Source organism: Crocodylus porosus, unplaced genomic scaffold (assembly GCF_001723895.1).
Source record: "Crocodylus porosus isolate Cpor-Errol unplaced genomic scaffold, CroPor_comp1, whole genome shotgun sequence".
Classification (NCBI taxonomy): domain Eukaryota; kingdom Metazoa; phylum Chordata; order Crocodylia; family Crocodylidae; genus Crocodylus; species Crocodylus porosus.
In genome coordinates, this window is record NW_017728950.1 from 25,414,230 (window position 1) to 25,420,364 (window position 6,135).

General features: G+C 44.8%; 1 long non-coding RNA gene across 1 annotated transcript in view; it reads left to right on the plus strand.

Moving 5' to 3' along the window:
• The window catches only part of LOC109323390, a 13,401-nt gene extending 11,212 nt beyond the window's left edge, over positions 1 to 2,189 (plus strand). The window contains exon 3 of the long non-coding RNA XR_002104653.1: positions 2,124 to 2,189. This is a non-coding gene — a long non-coding RNA (uncharacterized LOC109323390). The remainder of the gene's footprint in view (positions 1 to 2,123) is intronic.
• Positions 2,190 to 6,135: the final 3,946 nt, after the last annotated feature.

A 6,135-nucleotide genomic window follows, 5' to 3' on the forward strand; every position in this document is an offset into this window, starting at 1 on the left:
TTGGACTTAACTACAGCAGGGTATAAAATAGTTTTCCCAGCCTCATGAAAAGGTCCGGGATTTCACAAAGGTCTTATTGGGCCAGAATGATAAAGATACAAGGCCTCTCTAGGCAATGGTTTGGTGCTTAGGCATTCAGCTGAGATAGAAGAGACTCAAATTCAGGACTCCACCCAAGGGATATCTAATTATTCATACAAACTCAGTTGAAAAGCCCCACAGGAGGGATTGAAAGAGGTCCACATGAGAATATCAGATAAACATGCAGGACAGAAACCTCATCTGTGATGAGGCCAAGATTCAAGTCCTTAGTCTAAATCAGGCACAGCACAGACTGTCTGCCCTCACCTGCAGACAACAGGCTATTCTAGGATGAATCCACATGCTCTCTCTCTACACAAAAACACCATCCTAAACTTGAGAAATCTTTCCTAACCAAAAGGTTCATCTCAGCTAGTACATTCCCACAAGAAAGGTTTAATTCCAATGCATCATCATTTTCTTACTTGCTAAAGCTCTGGCCTCTAGGTTTAGAACCCGTAAGTACCACTCCTTCGCCCTTCCCTGCAAGGTTATTTTCCCTTTCTTGGGGTTAATGATCAAAACAACAACACACACATAATTTCCCACTTTGTTCTCCTGTAGCCTGAAGGAAATAGGAGGCCCCAAACCTCAGTGATCCATGAAAATCAGACTACAGTTGAGCCAAACAAAATTGTCTTTTGCTCATTCAAATGGAGGAGGCAACGTGTGTTGCTAAGTGACTTTATAAATCAGCATCATTACCAGCCTGTCTAAAGCCTTCTGGTTTCTTGTATAATACAAGGGCAGCTGGAAGAAGCAGCCAACACTGTTACTGGTTTCTTCCTCTCTCTTTCTCCCTTTCCTTGGGATTTTAGTAAGGCTTTAATGTCCCTCTAATTGATGTTCCTAGTAATCTAATTGGGAGGTACAAAAAAAGGAGCTGTCTAGCACTTCTTCTAAGCTGCCATCACATCATCTAGAATGTGAGCCTTCACTTAAAAGAAAAAAGGAAGCTTCCAGCCTTGATGGTTGTAAAGAAAAGTTTGAAAATGTGACCCAAGTTTAATCAAGGCCTGTGTCTGCAGTGAACTTGATAGTACAGCCTCCTCATTCAGCTCACTGAGGTGCTGCTACTCACCAAGGGGCAAAAGGACAGAAAGATTTGGCAGTATGCAATACACCAGCCTATCAGGGATCCTGGGGCACATACACAGGCAGCTAGCCTAGGTGAAGCCTATGCCACTGCATCCTCCCAGGCTACCTAGATTAAAGCTGGCAGCAGTTTTTCTATGTCTGCTGTAATCACACATCTGAATGCAGTGTAGGTGCATCCTGAGTGACAGAGAAGAAAGGAGAAATATCATAGAAACAGACACAGAGAAAGAGCAGAGCCCCAAAAGAGACAATCAAAATCAACCTGTAGAGTAGGGCTCAGAGAGAGAAAGATTTTTGGACAAGGCGCTCACTGAACAAGGCTGGGAGCTGTGAACAAAGGAACTGCCTCCTATTTGATTCCTCTTGTGTTCAGGGAAGTGGGACTTTGTACATGGTTTTTTAACCAACAGAATTGTACCAATGAAATGCCCATCTTCCTCATCAACCTCCCAACAATGCACATGGCTCTTCAAGGTAGCTAAATGCCCAGGTCAAAAAGGGACAACTATAGCATGAAAACCTGCAGAGTCAACTGTGAGTGACTTATGAATTTGGTGCCATGAGTAACTGGCATTTGGGAGACAGACCACTTGTTTCCCAATCTCCAGGCAGAAAGGAACCAAGGCTAAGAAACCTAGCAGAGCCAAACAGCATATTAGCTCCATTGAGAAGGCACTGAGCCATGGTGAGAAGAGAGAACATGCACTCCTATTCTGACCTTCTGTGCCATGCAGCATGAGCAGTGTTGCACTCTGGCATCTCAGAAAGACCCCTGGATATACAAACAGAGGAGTAAGAGGGTATTTTTTATCCTTATATACAGCCTTGATTACTGGGTCTGGTTCTAGTGTCCTCATTTTAAGAAGATTGTTGGAAAACTGAAGATGGTACAAAGAAGAGCTAGAGAAGTAGCTCAGAAGAGCTACAAAGAAGAGCTACAGAAGTACTTCAGTCCCCAGAAAATATGGAGCAGGTCCTCAAGGAATCCATTTCTAAGCACTTGGAGGAGATAAAAGTGATCAGGAACAGTCATGGAGTCACCAAGGGTAAGTCATGCCTCACCAACCTGATTGCCTTCTGTGATGAGATGCAGAGAAAACAGTGGACATGATATACCTTGACTTTAGCAAGGTTTTTGATACAGTCTCCCACAACATTCCTGCAAAAAAGCTGAGGAAGTATGGGTTGGATGAACGGACTGTAAGGTGGATAGAAAGTTGGCTGGGTCACTAGGCTTAACAGGTAGCGATCAGTGGCTCAAGGTCTAGTTGAGGAAGATTGGCAGTTGAGGCAGAGGTGCCAGATGACAGAACAAGGAGCAATAGTCTCAAGTTGCAGCACGGGAAGTTTAGGTTGGATATTATAAAAAACTCTCACTAAGAGGGTGGTGCAGCACTGAAATGGGTTACTTAGAGAGGGGGTGGAATCTCCTTCCTGACTCAACAAAGCCATGGCTGGAATGATCTAGTTGAGGATGGTCCTGCTTTGAGTTTGGGTTGTACCAGGTAACCTCCTGAGGTCCCTTCTAACTCTAATTTTCTATGATTTTAATTGATGTGAAAATTGAAGGAAGTGCCTTGCGGTTCAGAGACTTGAGCTCAATCTATTTTGCTTATCAAAAAGCAAAGCAGAAGGTAACATGATTACATGGTAGAGGAACTTCCATAAAAAAAATTCTAGGCATGAAAGAGCTCTTGGATCAAACAGAGGAAGGCACAATGAGGATCTGTGGCTTGAAGCTGAAATCAGATAGACTGCAATTAGAATCTAGGCAGAACATTTTAATCCTTGGGGGATTAAGCCTTGGAACAAACTACCAAGGCAACTTCGCTGTTTCAGATAGCTAGAGTAGGTGCCATCCTGGATGTTACACTTTGGCCAAACACAAGTGACTGGGCCCAGTACCAGGAATGATGAGTCAAATTCACACCTGGAGAGTAGATTACATGGCTTAATCTTCAATCCCATCATTAAACTCTCTAAAAAGTAGGCAGGGCTTGGAAGAAAACCACCATTGTCAGTTACTCCCTTGACTGCTCCTTTCAGGCACTTTCAGCCCAGCTAGGAATGGCTCAGTTCCACAATACTAGAGCCTTCCCAGTTGCTTGGGTCCCTTCCCTTTGTGACTTGGAAGTTGAGCTATTTCCTCCTCCCTCCACCCTTGCTTTTAACAGTAATGCACTTTTTTACATCTCTGCTGCTGGAGAGCAAAGTCTCATTCTTGATTCAGCCCCACAGCATGGCAAGAAGGACACCTTCAGCTAATTTACATCTAAGTGAGCATTTGTCAGAATAAAGAATAAAGGTCTTACTGTGCAAAATGGCTGATGTGGCGGTACTAATCAATACTTGTTTGATGGATTGCCTGCCAGGAGTCTTTCAGGCACATCAATTCAGCTGTTAGACTTTCTGCTTGCTCATTGCTTAACAACATAAATAGAGATGAATCAAGGTATTTAACATAAAACTTCAGCTCAAGACCTGAACTGTTTAAAATGCACTATGTTTTCCAACCCCTCCTCTCATTCCTTGAAAAGAATGTTAAGCTTTGAAATTTTCTGTGGACCAGACACAGGGCTTGAATGATAAGTGTTTCACCAGGGGCTGCTTTCTCGTTGCAATCAAGAATTGCATCTGTAATACAAGGGAGACTCTCTTTTTTTTGCTTTCCCCTGAAGCAGAAACCTGCTGGGGAAGAAGAAATTAAGATTTTATTGGGAGCAACTGATGTTAGTGCAGACTTCTCTGCACTCCCCTTCCTTATCAGCCTCGCAGGAATTGCTCCCTGTGCTCCTGAGCAGGTTCTGCTGTTAATTGGTGTGAAAACAGCTGCCTAACTGGAGTTCTCAACTTCTGATGCTGCTGTACCAGGAGCACCTGCAATCACATCAGATCTCAAATACAAAGGGGTAAGCAACAGACCAGATTCTCAGCAGTGTTTGCTTCCAGTTGGCAGAAAGGGGAGTTGCAGCATGCCTAGCTCCTTGGAAAATCCGGCCTTATTTCAGAACCTAACTGGGAGCTAAGTATTTTGGAAAATCTGGCTCTGATACTGAACTCTTTTGAAGACCTGACCCTGTGGTAGCCTAATGCCCAGCCTGCCTCTGAGGCAGTGAATTTAATACAGCCACAACAGCTGGAAGTCTCCCCTTAAATAACATTAAGCTCCATCCTGTGGTGTCTTCTCCCACCTCCACCTTTCCAACCTCACAGCACCCTGTAGCAAAAATAAAAGACTAATGCCAGAACTTTCCCTGTCCTATAGAGTATTTGATTATTAGTGGCAGCAGTAATTGGCAGCGAGAGCCCAGACTCAAAGGGGTGTTATTTACCTTTAATAGTTGATAATGACTATAAAGTATTAAAGTTGAGTTTCTTAGGCACCTAGGATGGCTGAAAAACAGTAATGGCTTAGAATTTGCATTTAACTTGAGCTGTTTACTGACTGCCTTGAATTTACATTTTAAAAGAAGTTTCAGGGGTGTAGGTTGTTTTAAAATTTTAAAAGAAGTTTGACACCTGGCTAGTCAAACTATCAGGGAGAGACCGTATATTGGATTAGTGAAAGGCTGGATATAGTCTCCTGATCTTAACAAAATCATGAAAATTTTTTAGTCTGGAAAACATGCAGCTTTGGGGAACAAGAAGTTAATGGCACAGTGTGGGACCCCCTCAGAATCTAACAGGTGGTGAAAATGTACTTAAGACTGCTTCACGAGCATGGCTTTGACTTGAGTCTTTCTGGATACAGAAGAGACTGGTAGGCCTGTGCAAAGCAGCAAGTATTTGCTTCACATTTGGATTTGGTCAATTCAGAGGGACAGTGATTTGACTGGGTGATTTAAATCACTGTCCCGATTCAACTCATCCAATTTAGATTTGGTGCTGATTCAGAGATTTGCCCATAGACTATCATGGGGAATCACTAAAATACCTAGAACTTTGTCATTTTTTTGCAGATTCAGATGAAAACAGCAGAGATGGTAGCCCCTTCTGAGGGCATGAAGCCTGCCAAGTTTGAAAGAGATAGGTGGAGGGGTTTCTGTGAAAGTGCACCTCAAATTGTTGAAAACAAAACTCGTATCGCTTATGTGTGTTAAGGCAGAGCGGGATAAAAACTGCAGGGATGGTAGCCCTACATGCGGGCATGAGGCCTGACAGGTTTCAGGCAGAGTGGTGCAGGGGTTTCTGTGAAACTGCACCTCAAATTTCTGAAAGCAAATAGGTGCGGAGTGAGGAGGGCGGCACTCAGTCTGTTTGCAGGTGAAGCGTGGGGAATCCCGGCAGTGGGAGGTTCACCTTCAGGAACACCAGCTGCTTCACCAAAGTGGGATCCAAGGAGGTGCAGTGGGGTGTCACTATATCCCCAGCAATGCTGAACACCCTCTCGCTTGGCACACTCGTCAGTGGACAGGACAGGTGGTCTTGGGCAACAGTGGCCAGATCCTGCCATACATGGCTGCAGGTTACCCCATAAGCCAAGGCTCGCAGTGCATCAGCTCCATGTCCTCATCGAGATAGGTAGCCACCAAGGCCGTCACACTGCCTACCTGATAGTGGGGTCTGGTGCCTCTGAACCCCAACATTGAAGCCATGCCTTTGACCCACATTGGCAGTGGCTATGGTGGAGGAGATTGGCTCATGGTTGGAGTGCTGACATGGGAAAGTCACCCCTCTTCCCCATCCCCTGCCCCTGCCCTTCTGCCTCCCTGACTCTGTTCACCAGCACCTCTGTCCAGTGATCAAGGGTTTTGCTGCTACAAATACTCCCCTTCATCCTCGGGTCACACATGCCCACCAGCACATGGACCATACTGTACCGCAATGGATCCAGCTGTTTTTTGATGCCCTCCTCCAGCTGCTTCACCAGTGCCTGCACCTCTGATGAAAGCAGCTTACCCCAGCCAGGAACATCAACCCCCTGGAACTTCTCCATTTCATTCTCATGCTCCTTCA